The sequence below is a fragment of the Meleagris gallopavo genome, chromosome 19 (genome assembly GCF_000146605.3).
Source record: "Meleagris gallopavo isolate NT-WF06-2002-E0010 breed Aviagen turkey brand Nicholas breeding stock chromosome 19, Turkey_5.1, whole genome shotgun sequence".
Taxonomy (NCBI): domain Eukaryota; kingdom Metazoa; phylum Chordata; class Aves; order Galliformes; family Phasianidae; genus Meleagris; species Meleagris gallopavo.
Window position 1 is genome coordinate 5,410,305 of NC_015029.2, and position 15,904 is coordinate 5,426,208.

Below are 15,904 nucleotides of genomic sequence, written 5' to 3' on the forward strand. Positions count from 1 at the left end.
GTTTGTCGCCCAACAGATGTCTGGGTGGTTAAAGTGCCCCCTGAGTACAAGTATCCTGTGTTTGCAAGCTCTTTGATAGTTGGTTCAGGAATCTTTTTGTTCTTTCTTTCTCTCCTGAAGTCCTGGGGGTCCGTAGCAGATGCCTGCTGCAGCCTCTCCTTTGTTTTCTGCTCCTGATATCTGTGCCCGCAGTGTTACTCCTCTACCCTCTCCCTTATCAAATTAGATTATCTTATTCTTGTAAGTACTTTTGACACATTCAGCCCTGTAAAGGCATGATGAGCAGATTGCATCTCAGTGCTGGGTTCTTGCTGCTCGTGTCTCTGTCGTTCTCCACTGCGCTGTTCTGGCTTGGCTGGACAGCACACAGGACGCAGCACACTACTTGCCATAAATAACAGTGATAGCACAAGTGAGGCAGCTCCTTCTCCCGTTAGATAAGTCACGGCACCACTACATGGCACCACCACATTGCCTTGCATGGAAACCCAGGGTCCGTTTTGTCTCAGTGCTCTCAGCCATGTCACTACGACCCTCGCTTCACTGCTTCGCCTCTCTGTTGATCTGTCTCCAGCAGCTCTCCCTGCATCCTGAACTTGGCTGCAGGCACTTAAGCTTCTTCTCAGTGTTATGCACTGCCCCTTGCCCGTTCCTTGGCTCTCTGCCTTTTCAGTGGTTTTCCTGGTTCCCACGTGTGATCCAGAAACCCTCTTTGTTATTCCGTCCTTCCTCCCCGTCACAAACCTGTGTTTCTGTTCCATCTTTCATGAAAAGGTCTAAGACTGAAGGTGAAATGTGATAACAGCCTTCAAAAATATGTCAGTGGCTGCTGCAAACAAGAGAGGAATAAACGATTTTCTGTGTTCTACTGTGGGGAGGACAAGAAGTTATGGGCTTAAACATGGAGATTTTGGGGTGAGGCTCTGGGGGGCTGCCCATGTACTGCTGGAGGGGCAACTTGGCTGGGGGAACCGAGGGGAGCAGGGTGTTCAAGGTAATCACTTTTCATCCCCTCCAGCTCCTTTAGTTCCCCTTCCATGTGCTGGAAGGCTCCAGCTAGGCAAAGAGCTTTTTGTGTTTTCCTCAGCCAGGCTCTTTGCTTTCTCTCTCCTTGTTTTTTTGTCTCTGTTGCAGCAGTCCTGGCAAACACAATTGCAGCAAGCCTGGAAATAGCCACAGCAAACCGCTCCTCCAAAAACCTTTCCTTTGTGCACAGTGGCTCCTTTCAAACCCCATACACTAGTGGAGATGACAGCAGCTGCAATCGGAGTACAGAGACATGCAATAGAGCCCAAATGTTTTGCTGTGCCCAGAAGGGCTAAGACTGAGTCTGGGGCAGCCAAGAAGAAGCTGCTGGAGGTCCTTGGTGGGAGCAAGCAATGAGCTTTGCAGAGGGCTGTGTGTGTATTAGCACGTAGGTGGGAAAGCAGTGGTGAAGATGATTTCTGGAAGATGTGTCTCAGCTGGTGCTATAGGGCTCCAGCATCTCTCCTGCTTTGGTGAGTGTGTAAAGGCTCCTGGGCAGGAGGGCTGTGAGCTGGGAACATAGGTGGCCATGGGGCAAGGGATGAGGGGGAGCAAATGCTGGTGCAGGTGGTTCCTTGCAGAGATGCCTGTTCCCACCATTGCAGAAGGACATTGCAGGGCATCCTCCAACCTTGTGGAAATTTGCTGGCTTTGCTGAAACAAAAATCAGAGGACCTGGGAGCTGCAAAGGGCTCCTTGCAAAATGAGTGCATGGCTCTCAGTGTTTCCTACAGCACCGATCTGGAGTACCTGGGGCTCCTTCAGCCCGACACCCACCTCCCCTGTCCCTTCCCCATCTGGTACTGCTGAGCTTGTGTCGGGTCTGGCTTCATCTGCAGCGTGTCCTCCTCTCCAAGTCCTCAGCCTCTCTCCCCATGGCGGAGGGCACCGGGGGGCCCCATTTCTGGGCCCTGCTCAGCTGCAACCCCTTCTCTCACCCTGCAGTGTCAGCCCCCTTCACAGCTCCCCAACAGGAGAGGCAGGCAGGGAGAAACCAGCAGATGAATAATTTATTATAACGATGCAAAATAGGGTTTAAAACTCTCCCCATATAAATATTTATTTTTGACTCGTTAGCACCGCAGCTGCCTTCCCGCCCCCCCCCCTCCAAGCCTTCTCTTTCTCCTTTCCGAAGCCCCCGACAGCCATGCAACTACTACGGCTGCGCTTGTTCTCCTTTGCTCCGTCTGCCTGTCTCTCCCGCGCTCGCTTTTCACATGATCTGAGCCCCGGTGCCAAGCGCTTCCCGGGAAGGAGAAAAAACTCTTTCTCGCACACACACAAAACAACAACTGGGGAAGGAGAGGGGAGGGGTGGGGGGGGGAGAAAGAAATACAGAAACACACAGGCACACGCACAAAACCCTTTGAAGCCTGTGAAGGGTAAGGGTTGTTTCTGTGGTAACGGCGCAGGGATTGGCGGCGGGCGGCGAGGCCCTCGATCCCGCGGCGGTGCTGAGTGATTAATGAGCCGTCGCCGGGCTGCACGGCCATGCACAGGCCGGGCCCCCGCTGCCTTCCTGTGGCCACCAAGGGCTCCCCGTGCTCCGCCCGGCCTGGGCACATGGTGCCCTGTGGGACATCAACCCTTCAAGGGACTGAGCAACGTCCGCAGGCTTGGCGGTGCTGGAGCGTGGCTGGGGCTGCAGGCCTTGTTCCATCCCATAGGCCTCGTCCTGCCCTGCAGGCCTTGTCTCCACATTGGTTCCACGGAGGTTTGGCAGTACTGGGGGGTCACAACTACGTATGGCAGTGCCCGGCGTTTGTTCTGTGGATGAGCAGATGAGGGCTCTGCTGCTCCCTTCTGTGTCCTGCCACAGGGCTGCCATGTTTAGGGCTGTGACCGATGGGCTTGGTGACAGCAGGGTGCTGCTACAACTGCTCAGCATGAGCTGCAGCTCTTGGGGAACCAACCGCTGCGACAGCCCATTTTGTTCCCTTTCTTTTTTAAAAAACGCATGTTATTCACATCTCTTGGGCAAACAATAATTATGAGTGAGTTTCAAATCTCTTTCCCCCGAAATAGCCAAACCGGAGCATGCACAGCCTTCCAGAGCTGCCGCCTGAAACAGATGTGCTGCCAGTGAGGCAGCTATTTATAATGTGCAGTGTTCCCTTTTAAGCCGTAGTGACTCCAGCCCTCGGCTCTCGTGTTCATCAGCTCCTTTTGAAGCCTGCAGCTCTAATCCAGTGACTGTTCCTGGTGCTGCTAAAATCTCATAAACCCACCGGGATGCCAGCAAGCCAGAGCCCTGCCTGCTTTCTGCCTTCAGAGGTGGTTTGTCATCTCTGGGGGCTGCTGGGCATGGAGGCAGAAATGGGTTTGGGCTGCACTTCCCCAGTGTCCCAATCCCAAGCCCAAATGGGAGAGGTTTTCCATTGAGAAAAGGCTGTTGAGGGTTCGAGCTTGGTGTGTTTAAACCTTAGGAGCTGTTTGCAGGATCAGTGAAATTAGAGGCTCAGTGAAGGTGCAGGCATTGTTGGATGAGTCCCTTTTTCACAAGGAAAACTGGGGAAATTTGTGTTGAAAAGGAGGTTCAAAGGTGTTGGCCAGCCTGGGGCTCCTGTAGTGGAGCTGGAGCAGCACTGTATGAGCTGGTGGTGCAGGGGCAATGGGACTCTTTGGGGCTGCACGTTGTTCACAGATCCTGTCCAGCCCCGTTGCGCTGAAGTGCCCATGGCCAAGCACTGCTACTGCTTTATGTCTGTTGTGTGCTGATGAATAAGTTTTTTGGTATTTCAGGGCGGGGAGCAGGTGGTTGGGCAACACAGCATGCGTGGGGAAGCTGTTTCTTGCCAGGGCTGTTGCAGCGAGCAGGTCCTGGAGCACTGTGACCGACAGAACCGGCCAGGCTGGTACAGCCGCTCCGCGTGGGGCCGGGCCAGAGCAAGCACAGCTCTGGGGCTTGGCCACAGGTTTGCTTTACACTGCTCCATCCAAACCCTGTGCATTGGACATATTATGAGCGTGGCTCTGCTTTCCCAACTGATGTCCAGAGCATTGTCCCCAGCCTGGCATGACACAGCCAGGTTCTTCATATGGGAATTTTGCAAGGCACCCCAAAAAGCAGCCCACAGTGAGCTGTTGTTTTTGCTCTAACGGCATACACTTGTAGACACCATGGGAGAGGGGTTGTGTGTCAGTGGGCAGAGAGCGCTTTGATCCCCACACTCTGCCCTTTGACTTCCATATCCCACGCCTACTATGATCATTACTTTATCCAGTTCCACATCTTGTGTTGAGAGCGAGCACTGGCTTATCCTCCTGCCCGGTTAATTCATGCACTGGGCACTCTGAAGGAGAGGTGATTTTAAACTGGAGTGATGAGCCATCTCCAGTTAAGGATGGGATCTGGGAAGGGGCCAAGGGTGGGCTGCCCTGGCAGGGCTATGTCATCTCAGCTCTAGCAGTGTGACAGTTGGTTTGACTTGGTCTGGTGGGGACACGGAGGTGTGTTCCCGTGAGGCTGGCAGCCTTGGCCAAGATCAGAACCTTCCTAGTTTCCAGTGGTTACAGATAAACCTTTGCTCCTGAAAGAGGTACTAATGCAACCTATAGCAGAGAAGCCTCTTAAAAGCCAGTCTTGTTGCAGAGATGTTAATTATTAATAGGATGTGGGGAAGAAAACACTGGGAAACCCCAACAGATAGAGCCAAGCTGCTGCTTCATCTGTGTCCAGCAGTGCAGACCTATCTTCCCCTGACCCAAGGGGAGATTCACAGATCTCTTTTGTAGTGACTGCTGTCAGCAAGCACAGATCTTAATGGAGAGGCTCAGCTGTCCTTCTGAAAGCCACAGCCATCAGGAGCTTAGTGACTCATATGGGGTTGAGCTTGGTCTCTAGCAAAGATTCAGCCCCCTGGAGGGATGTGGTCCCTCTTGGCAGCATCTGGGCTCAGCAGGTCTGGCAAGGTGCTGGGGTGGAAAGCTGCACAGGACAGAGGTGCTGGGGATCCCTGCAGATCTGTGGGGGCAGGATGGGATCTGAGGTGGGGCTTTGAGTGCACATACATAGGGAGCTAGAGCTGGGGGATCTCCACAGAGCAATATTCATGGAAAACAAGCTAATAGGGAAATCCTTGTGGACCTAGCAGGCTTCTTACCCCAGATCTGACCGTGGGTACCAGGGATGTCTCTGCCAGGACCCCCAGCCTCCCCTGGCTGGGTCCCCTCTCCCTTTGCCCCTTCCTGCTCTCTCATTCCCTTTCTCTCCCTCTCTTCCCTGCATTCCACCCCCTCCAGACTCCTCGGTGGGGCATTGATTTTTCCATCCGTCAGCGAAACGCCTGAGGAAAATGAAAGAGCATCTTCGTGATCGATCAGGAGAACTCTTCAGCCTGGGGGTCAGCAAGGGCTGGAATCAGCTGCTCCCCTGGCATATAATTACCCCCTCTCTCCCAAGCCTGGGCATTTCACACGCCCGTGGGAGCAGCCGTCTTGCTGTAAGGCTGGGAAGTTGCTTCCTGAAAACCTCCCCGTGGTGCCTTGACGCTGCACCCGCAGGTGAGAGGAGCTGCCTGTGAGTGTGCTGAGTTCTGCTATTGCTGGAGCTGAGCGCTGTGTGCTTGTGCTGGCTTTGTTCAGAATGGTGTGAGTGGGTGTGAGCACACGGCACCCTTTCCAGCATCGATCACTCTGTGCGTAGCAAATTCTGCTCTGTGTTTTGTGAGGATGGGCGGCTTTGAGGCTGTGAGCTTAAAGAATCTGAAAGGAAACAAAATCCAATAGGAGTTGGGCACCCAACTCCCTTCTCTTTTTTGAAGATCTCATTTGAAGGAAGCACCGTCCAGGCCGTGCCGCACAAACAGACCGCCTCGTTAACGGCCCAGAGGTGCCTGTTTACATGCTGGGATTTGCTGTTGGTATGGCACTGGTCCCTGAGATGTGCTTATGTGTGGGTTGCTACGTTTGGTCTAGTGACACAGCAGTGAATATTTGTCCTTTGGACTTGACTAAGGAAGGAGCCTTGGAGACTGAGCAGTACTTGAGCTCCAGTGATCTTTCTGCTGCTGCCCCAAATTCTTCTGATATTGTTCCCACAGATATTGTTCACTCTATTCCTGAGCTAGGTACAGGAGTTTCAGACATGGAGGTGCACATCACCTGGCTGGTTAAAGCTTGCTGGATGACACGGAGTTCCCCAAGTTTTCCATGGCGAGCTGTGCATCCCAGGAGCTGTAAGAGAGCAAGGGGCAATGCAAGCCAAGGCTCTGCTCCCTCATCCCTCTGGTCTTGCCACGTCTTCTTCCCTGGTGAGCCTGGTTGTGGGCTATACCTTCACCCAAGAACCTGCATTTGCAGCCTTTCACTCCTTGGTCTGCAGATGATCCAGGGACTCGTTGTTGCCCCATTGTGCAGCCCCAGGAATGCCGCTGTTACAAGGAAACTCTCATTCTTCCCATTCCCCTGTTTTTCCATGATGGTTGGCAATAGGTACCTAAGGAAGGAGAACAGGGCAGAAAAACAGTATTAGGGTGAGGAAGCAAAGCACTGTGTTCCTGATGCCACCACAGCTGGTTCAGACCAACCAAGGCAGAGTGCTGTGGGACAAGGACAATGCAAAGCTTTCTCCCCCCAAACCAGCAGGTATAAGTTTGCTCCGGCATGGCTGTGTTACAGATGTGTTGATAGCAGCCAGTCGAATGCTGACACTGCTGTGGAGAGCTGGCTGTTGAGCTGTAGGTAAGGCTGAAGTGAGTTTATCTGCTTTGCAGATAATGTCTTCTGCTGAAAGCAGCTGAAACAGCTGCATCCTGATTTTGTTGGAAAGTTTATTTTACAGCATGTAATGTTAGTGTCCCTGGTAAAGCTTTGACATAAAGCCCCATCCTTCCTCTGGGGTCATTTGGCAACAGCCTGGCAATCAGGAGAACTTTGTTTAACCTGTGAGCACTGTGTCCCTGTATAAATGTGGATCTAACCCAGTTTCCTTGAATCTATGTCTCTGTTGACAGCAAGGGAGAGAGGCGGGTTGATGCAGGTGGGTAATCTGGGATAATAATCCTTGCAAACACAGTGAGCTGTCACCAGGCAATGTTGTTGTGGGGTTCAGTGCAGGTAATGGGAATGGAGGGGGAGAATCTTTGGGTCTCTCCACTGACCTGGCACCTTCTTGCTGACCATCCTTGCCCATGTCCTTTGCTCTTCCCTCTGCCTTCTCTCTCCCAGGGCTGTAGAATGACGATAAAATACTACCTGACTTGCTGGGGAGCTCAGAGCCCAATTAAGAAGTAAACATTAATTAAAGCGAGCTCCTGTTCATATCCTGTACACCTCAGTGGGGCACTGGAAGCCCTGGGATGTGGGAGTGCAAGGTTGCAACAAAGACAAAACAATACACACTAAGACTGCTCACCAGAAAGTGGATCTATGTGTTAATCTGGGAAAAGGATCGTGAAAATAACTGCAAATCCTTCATGACTTTGTTGTAATTTCTTGCAAATAGGATGTAGGCAGGAAAAATGCCCGCTCTGCTCTAAAGCCTCCCTGGTTCCGGGTGGCCCCACAATCAGGGCCAGGCTATGTTAACCATGGGGCTGGTGCAAGTACAGATGGAAATCTGGGGGGAAGAGGTAAATGGCTGCACTACACGAGGTTATTGGTTCCCTGGCGCCTGAGTTGGCCCCTGGCTTGGCTGCACACAGGAGACACGCGGGCGGCACAGCACTGGCAGTGCCCTGACCATCAGCACAGCCCCTGCACCAGCATTTACAGACACAGAGACCTGGCCCCTCCCGGCTGCCCAGCTGCCTTTCTGCTAATGCTCATCTAATTAACCAGCAGCCTGGAGTGGCTGAAACCAGGGCAGCGGGAGAGCGAAGGGTTTTATCCAATAGGTTCCTGTCTCCAGCTCGGGAACCAGAAGAAAAACCCTTTTCATATGTTCTGATCAATAAGCAGGTGGTGTTCCTCCTCCCCTCCCTTTCACCTTCTCCAACTCATCTTTCTCCTCCTGGACCAGGGATGCTCATCAGAGCCTGCCCCTGTGCAGGGCTGGGATCTGTACGCAGGGCATTCCACAGCTCTTGCTTTGTCCCAGGGCTGCCGTGCGTGCCATAGCACACGCGCTGCGCATCCGAGCAACACCAGCACGCTGGGCACAGCACAGAGAGCTCCCAGGGGGTATCTGAGAGAGCAAGCCTAGGCAATAACTGGGGCAGGATCCCTCCTTTGGGGGGGGATTTTTAATCAGTGACATCTCTGAAGAGACAGTTGCTTTCCCCCCTCACTGTCAGCAAAGCTACAGGACTGTGAGCAAGGCAGAATCTGACCAGCAACTTTTGTACTGCATACGTATTGGCAAGGGTTAACAAGAAGCAGCATTTTGTTTTGCTGTGCATGTTCAGTCTCTGAAAGGAGTTGCTTCAGCTGATATACATGCATTCTTCTTCCTAAGGTGTCTTCTGAAAATTAGCTCCAGCATGTCATCAGTGGTGGAGAAATGATTATGGAAAAGCAGCTGTCCGTCCCCTCCTGCCAACTCCCAGCGAGACAGAGGGAGGGGGAATGGCTCCTCTGGGTGCTGGCTGCTGGCAGCAGCTCCCTCGGTGCTGGTGCCAGGCTCTGGTATACGGAGGCAGCTTGGAACTCTGGCCTTTTCCACCTCATCTCAATGATCTGGTTGAGAAGTGGCCTCTCAATGCCCAGACCGCTGTTCATCTTCAGTCCACCTCCATCAACTGAAAGGGGCTTTAATAACAGCAACAGCGCAGCAGGAGCTGTGGAAGAGGCTGGCAGGAGATGCGGTGCTGTCTCGGCGCTGTCAGTGTGTGGAGCAGGGATGTTTTGGAGGGGCAGAGCAGCCCTGCATGTGTCCCTGTGGCTTCTCATGGATGAATCTCATCCGCCCAGGGGGCAGCTGTCATGGGAAGGATCTGCAGAGGGAGCTGAGGATCTCCTGCTGCTCTTGGCCCGATGCTGTCATTGATTGTTTTTTTAACAATAAGAAAGTTGTGCAAATCTTCACCCAACCATCTGCCTCTCATGCAGCCTGGAAGGGCTCTGCTTTAACTTCTGTATTGTTTCTCCCCACAGGAGAGGAATTACTGTCCTATTTCTTCATGCCAGAATGAGGAACTGGAAACAGGCTGAAGGGGAAAGGAGCTGGATGGATGTCCCAGAGAACTTAAAGGCTCAGAGGAAGACTGGCCAGGCTTAGGTTACTGTTCCTCTGCCCCTTCCCTGGTACCTCTGACACCAATTAGGAGCTGGGCTTATTAGCTGTTCTCCTGCACCAATCTCCAAACACCACCGAGCAGCACCTGAGCCTGGTGCAGGATGCAGAGTGTCTCAGGATGCTGCAACCAAGAGAGAGGTGAGCCTGCACCTGGCGATGGGGAGCCCAGCCGCAGCCAGATGTGAGCTCCTTCCCCATCCTCCCCCCTTCCTCTTGCCCTAGCCTCAGGCCAAACAGGGAAAATCCTTCAGCAGAACCCCAGCTGGGGCTGCTTGCTGCCTTTCCATAGCAACAGTCCATCAGGGGGTCGGAGTCAGCAGTGAAAAATGCTTTCTCGCCTTGCCTGCCGGTCGCTATTTTGATTGCATTCCTGGGGAGCTGGGCTGCAGATGTGGTCTCCTTATCTTGGGAAGGTCTGAGTCAGTTTTTCCCTGTGTGATGGAGCAGGCAGCTGAGGTCTGGAGGGAGGAATAAATATCTTCAAAGGCATGCTGGGGGTGTTGTTTGGTGGGGAAAAAGTGGTGGTACCAGTCTCCATCCTATACTCATGGTGCCCACATGGCACAGCACGCATGGAGGAGATGAAGGAGATGTCCCTGCAAAGCAACGTTCAGACAGCCCTGGTGTCTTGGCCAAAGGAAAAGAAGACCAGGACTGCTGCTCCTTGGATGACCTGAGGAACATTCCCACAAGAGAGGCACCTTACATTCACCCCACCAATGCATGTCCAGGCTGTGTGATGCTCCTCAACGCACCAGCAGATGTGGCAGCTCAAACGCTGGTTGTCTCCTGCTCAGCCTGTCTGTAAGTGACAGCAGGATCTGGCGCTGTCCTCTGGTTGCTTTTCTGCTCAAAATCTTGCTTCCCAGTGCTGCACTGTGGAGAGGTGATGTCTCCATGCCTAGCAGTGCTGTCAGGTAATGGTGAATCTCTAGTGACCGGTCCAGGCTTCATGCTGGAAGCTGAGCTAGAAACCAGAGTTGAGCCTGGTCAGAGCTAAGGGAAGGTCTTGTGTGAGGTGCTGCTAGCAACCCAAATCATTTATGCACCAAAGGGCCATGCACTAAATAATCATCAGCCCAACCTAGGGAAAGCAGCAAGCCACAATAAATGTTAAGCACATTGCAAGTTTTCCTTCTTTGGCAAGATCCTCAGCTCAGGTTTCCCCAAAGCCTGGTAGCTCAGTGAGCAATTCTTTGTTGTCCTTTGTATTTTGCTTTCTCTGGATGAGAGAGGGGCTTTGCATGTAGAACCCCACCTCCAGGAGCTGGTGATCACATGTTTTTGGAGAAGGGTGGTGAGTGTGGGGCTCCAGAGATTGAAGGTTCAGCAGGCAGGGCCTGAAGGAGAAGGAGGGGATACCCGTGTAGCCCATACACCCACTGCAGTGGGACCAGGGGCAGCAGTGCTAGGTTCAGCAGGGCACCACAGGTTGTCCCATGCCACCGGGGCTGGGGGAACTGCTTAGGATCTGTCCTCCTGGAGCTGCAGTGGGAGCCAGGACTCGGGAGAAGGTTTCTATAGCAACAGCTGCCACTCACTCCCCATCTCAGATGTAAATGAGGTAGGATTTTATTAGTGTGCAGAATTTCAAGAGGTGGGAGCTGGCAGAGGGACCTGCTGAATTTGTGGCAGGAGTGTGCCGGGGTCAGAAGCATCATCAGGAGTTTGGAGCAGGACAGGGTTTGGGGCATCCTGCATTGCCCCGTGCCCTGCTTTTTGTCCCAGCGACTGTGTGCGGCTCTGAACACCTCTGGGTTTTTCAGGTCTCAGTCACGAGGCTGGGGATGGAACACAGAGACAGTGCGTAGGGTTGGCTGCTTTGTCCCAAAGCCTGGGAGAGAGGCATAGGTGAGTTCCCTGCACTGCCTCTTGGATGTGACCCTGATGGAGGCATAGCCATGAGGTATGGAAGCCCAAAGCCCCTCTCTTTGACACTGTTAGGAAGACCAACAAGGATATCATGATATTGGGCCTGATATCATTACCTGTACAGATGCTGTTTGGGTTTGCTAGAGCAGAGCTTGGGGGCTGGAGGCAATGCAGAGTGCTGGACCAATGCATATAATGCTTCTTGTCATACAGATCTTGTAGCCCAAGTTGAAGCAGGCAGGTCAGGGAGGAGTCAGTTGTGCATCAGCCTTCTGGAGAGCTGCATTCAGGCCTCCGTTTGGGCAGTTTTGAGGTCCCAAGGTGGGAGTTCCCATGCCCTGTTACCAGCTGAGCCATTCCTTTTGCAAAGAGGTTTCCCCAAAGTGAATGGCCAAAGCTGGGGCAGCCCTGCCTCTGGGCGCTCTCAGATAAAAGCTTGATGATGAAGCAGGGTGCTGGTCTAGCAGAAGTGCTGAGTCACTCAAGGTTTTTAGAGTCAGAGGTAGAAAATTGGGGCTGCTTTCTGGGGGCCATTGGTATGACTATAGCAGGGGTTCTTGCTTGCGTGAAGGCTCTGCTTGATATCTGGGCTATTGGGCTGGTGGCTAAGTGGGATCATGGCTGGTTGTCAGATGGGATCAGCTCCTGCTTAGGTTTCTCTATGAACATCCAGGTTCTTGAAGAAGTGGGAGCTGCATGGAACAGCAGCGGTGAATCTCTTCCTCAAGCCCAAGCAAATAAGAAGCAATTGTAATGTTAGCTGCTGTCTCCAGATCAAAAGGTTAGTATAATACAGCTTGGTGAAAAATCTTGATTTCTGTTGTGCTTTTCAGCTTGTGTGGCTAGGACCCATGTTTTCAGCCCTCTTATTTCTTCTAGCTGTGAGGGCTGTGACTTTGGTTTTTGCTTTTAGTGAAAGGAGAGTTATGAATTTTGGATTTTTTTTTTTTTCCTTTTGTAACTTTTTGCCTCTGTGAGCTGGGGCTCTGTGAAAGTCCGAAGGTTTCACACTACTTTGTGATAGTGCTGTGATATTTGCCAACGCTGGGTTATAATTGGATGGTGTGCAGTTTATGTATCTAGTGCAGTTACAATACTCATATGCTTGTGTGCAGCAAAAAAAAAAAAAAAGACTGGAAGAGCCCATGAAATGGTAGAAGTGTGGGGCTGGGTGGGCTGCTAAGTGCCAAGGGGCTGCTGTGTGCCCAGGTTGGGGCATTGCTGTGTATGTGGAACCATGGGGCTCCTGCTTTGCCCAGGGCTGTGCTGGTATAGCTGCTGTAAAGTGTAGCCTCCAAGGCAGGCGTTTGCTTGCAAGATAAATTGGCCTTTTGTAGGGGACCGTGTCCTGAGCATGATGAAAATGCCAAATGTGCTGATAATGCAACTTGAAATAGATCCATGGGGATTTTGTGCTGGTGTCTTGAATGCTATTGTAAATAGGAAAGAAACTGGGGAAGGAGTGGGGTGACGGGGCTGTGAACTCTGCAGTGGGGTCAATGCTGATTTGGGAGGTATGAAGCAGGACTGAAATGGGGGTGCTGGGTGGGGAGCATGTGGTTTTTCTGGTCAGATGAGGGCTTGGAGGCTCTGTTTTTGGTGTCTCTCTAGTGATCTTAAGCTCCAGGTCTTGGGGCCAAGTGACCATGAGTGAGTTTTGTCTGAATTTGAGAATGGGAATGCAGCAGCTCAGTAGCACTCAGGTTTGGGAGAAAGAGGCCCCAAGAATGCCCTGGCTTGGAAAACTGACCTTTGCTGAAAGCAGTTAATCACGTGCAAGTCTTAAGCGTGTCCTTCAGTTCCATTGAGGAAAATAGGCTTGAAGTGCATGCTTGAATCTGAGTGCATGGTGAAGTATGTTCATGGGCCTCAGATAGGGTAATGATAGCTGCACAGAAGACGGCCAGATACAGCAGGAGATAGGGCTGCAACACAGCCGTGAACTCACTGCTGTCTCACACGAGGCTGCTCCAGGTCTGGCAGCCCAAGGGACAGAGCCCTGGCTCTTTGCTGTCTTGTGAAGCCTCACTGCATCGCGCTCACCCAGGCTCCGTCCTTCCCTTTCCCCAAGGCCGCTCCTTCCCTTGCTCAGCTCACACTGTGAAAGCGCCTGGCCTGGATATTTGCTGCACATCAGCACAAACCCAACCCTTTGCTTTCTGTGTTTTGCAAGACAGAGCCAGCCTGGCTGTGGTAGGGACACCCCCGGGCACCCCTGCCCCTGCCTGGGGTCGCGTTCCCCTCTGTGGCCATGCATCTGGCTCGCTGGGAAGCCAGAGCCCGCGCTGAGCTCAAAACGCAGCAACAGCAGCCTCTGCTTTTCCACATGTTGGTATTTTTAGCTCTGCTGTGCATTAGCGTGCAGGAGCTCAAACTGCGAAGCCTGGCTGAGGTTTTATCTGTTGTGACAGCCCTTAGGGCTGTAGTCAGACACTCTCTCTCGCTTGCTCGCTCCCTCTCTCCTTTTTTCTTATTCCTTTTTTAAAGTTTGCAGTGCGGATCTGCTCCCTCTGCATGGATATGCTGTGCAGCTGTCAAGACAAGAGACCAAAGGTGGCAGATAGGGTCCAAAGTGTGGTCTGAGCCCCTTTGCGAGGAAGCTCTATTGAGGTCCTTTCTGTATTTTTCCATTCCTCCCTGTTGCTGATATCAGGGCTGAAGCACTGCGAGCTGATGTTGCAGGATGAGGTGCTGGCTCACTCTGACTGCCCTGACCCAAAGGGTCTCCAAAATGCTGTGCTCATCGACAGCTGCACTGCTACTGGTAACAGAAATTGGGGAGCAGAGGGCAGGGGCCAGCATATGCCAGGGCTCGGAGGGCAGCATGCAGACCTAGGGCTTCTGCTGCTGTTGCTTTGTTCAAATCCCTCACATCTATACCAGCGCTGTAAAGCACAGATGTGGCCCCTTCTGGGGCTCCAGGAACCCCAGAAATAAAACTTCCCTTCAAGACCCATGGCTCAGCATCCTGCGTACCTCAGGAGACCTAGCCTGGGCAGTTCTGTGCCTAAACAGAAGTCACCTGAAAATCTGGTGCCCCAGAACTCGTCCAAGGTCGGGGGGAAGCTGGTTACAGAGCCAGGAATCAGGTCTGGCTTCCTGTCCCACCTGTCTAGCCTTCCGCTCCAGCCCTCTGCACACACTCATCCCATGTCATTTCTCACTGTCCGTCCATAATTTGGTTGTTTGCTGCTTTTTATACTCTAGAGTGCAGATAGTTGGTGTATATCTATGTCGTATTTTCTCAAAAATCTATTAAATTCTCTTCATTGCTCCCAGGACATAAAGGGAAATAGCGGCTGAAGGATGCTTTTTGTATGAGTATGAAATATCATCTAATTAGCAGGGATGGCTGTAGGATGAGCAGAGGGGGGTGTGCAGGTTCCTGTAGGTCTGTCCACGATGTGATGTTCTGATGTCACATCATTTAGAAGCACAGCAAGTTCAGCACATGGCAGCTCCCCTGTCCTTGGCTGGAGACTGAGGAGCTGCATCTGTAGTTTGGGATGCCATAGGTATGGGGCTGAGGAGTGGTGGCTCTGTCAACCATTACCTGGGTGTAAACCCAAAGGGGAGCCTGGGAATTCCTCCAGGTCCTCCCACTTCATTTGCATTGGTGAGGAGTAGAAGCACATCCCAAAGTTTATCCAGGAAAGCTGCATCTCGGGCAGCTTTTCTAATTATCCATCCCCCCACTGTGTTTCTGTTCTCCCCAACAATTCCTCCTTTTTGCTGGCAGCAGCCAATGCCGTGAACCACGGAGAGCAGCTTCACAGCGCTCCTGCTCAACCTGCAGCAGGGATCTCTGAAAATAGCTGGTGCGTTTGCCCTTTTGCAGAGAACCACCCAGGGATGAGGATTTTGCAACTCAGCTTGCAGTGTGGAGTGGGGTGTGGGGGGTTTTGCTACGGCTGCATTTTTATTGATGCGGGTTGTTTGTGCAGTGTGAGAGTCTCTGGTAGCAGCCAGAGCATGGCAGGTACCTCTGCACTGAGCTTCAGAATCCTATGGCCAGCATCCAAGCAGCCCCACAGCAGATCTGTGGGGTCTTGCTGCCCACCTCCTCCTTTCTCCCACATTTTCATGGGGAAAACCCGCTCGTGGCTGCAGGGGATGGATGTGGAGACCCCAGCGTGAAGCAGCCCTCCTTGCAGGGGATTTGACACCTGAATAGCTGGGTGATGTCTAGGAGGAATTAAACAGCGCTGATTTTTATCTCAGATGTCAATCTGGAAGATTAAGGACTTTTTCTTGAGGGATAGAGGATGGTGGTATTTTAGGGGCATATAAACTTTCAAAATACCCTGTGGCATCTATGTTAATGCATCTTCCTGCATTATTAAAATTCCTTACAGACTTCCAAACAACTCACAATTTGGGCTCTAAAATGCTGGTACAGGCATATCTGTGTGGGGGCAAAGCTCAGTGACTCCGTGTGCTTGGTACTATAAAGCAGATGCTCTCCCCTGCCTTCTTACAGCCTTACACGCTGCAGGCAGTTCTCTGCTCGCACCCGAACCCACCCGCTTCTCGCTCATCCCACTCCTTTGACTCCCTGCTCTGGAGCTGTCTCGGGCTCTCGGCACGTCCGATGCCTCGGCTGCCAGAAGTTTGCTCTCCAACTGCTTCCCGGCCCCCTCGTGCATGTGGGCATGGAGAGGGGGGGGGGCGTGCAAGAGCGGGGAAGGATGAACAGCAGGAGAGTCTTCAGGGAAGGAATGGGGGAAGCAGAAAGGGGGGAGCAGAAGTGAGAACAGAGAGGAGGAGGGAGAAAGGATGCTGCCTTGTCTGTTCTCAGATTTTATATTGGTTGAATCGCACTGGGTTAGC

General features: G+C 52.4%; 1 long non-coding RNA gene across 2 annotated transcripts in view; it reads left to right on the plus strand.

Moving 5' to 3' along the window:
* LOC104913676 overlaps positions 1-15,904 on the plus strand; it is an 81,787-nt gene that overhangs the window by 37,634 nt on the left and 28,249 nt on the right. For both annotated transcript variants that reach the window (XR_004161660.1, XR_004161661.1), the window contains 2 exons: positions 9,061-10,006; positions 11,748-11,855. This is a non-coding gene — a long non-coding RNA (uncharacterized LOC104913676). The remainder of the gene's footprint in view (positions 1-9,060; positions 10,007-11,747; positions 11,856-15,904) is intronic.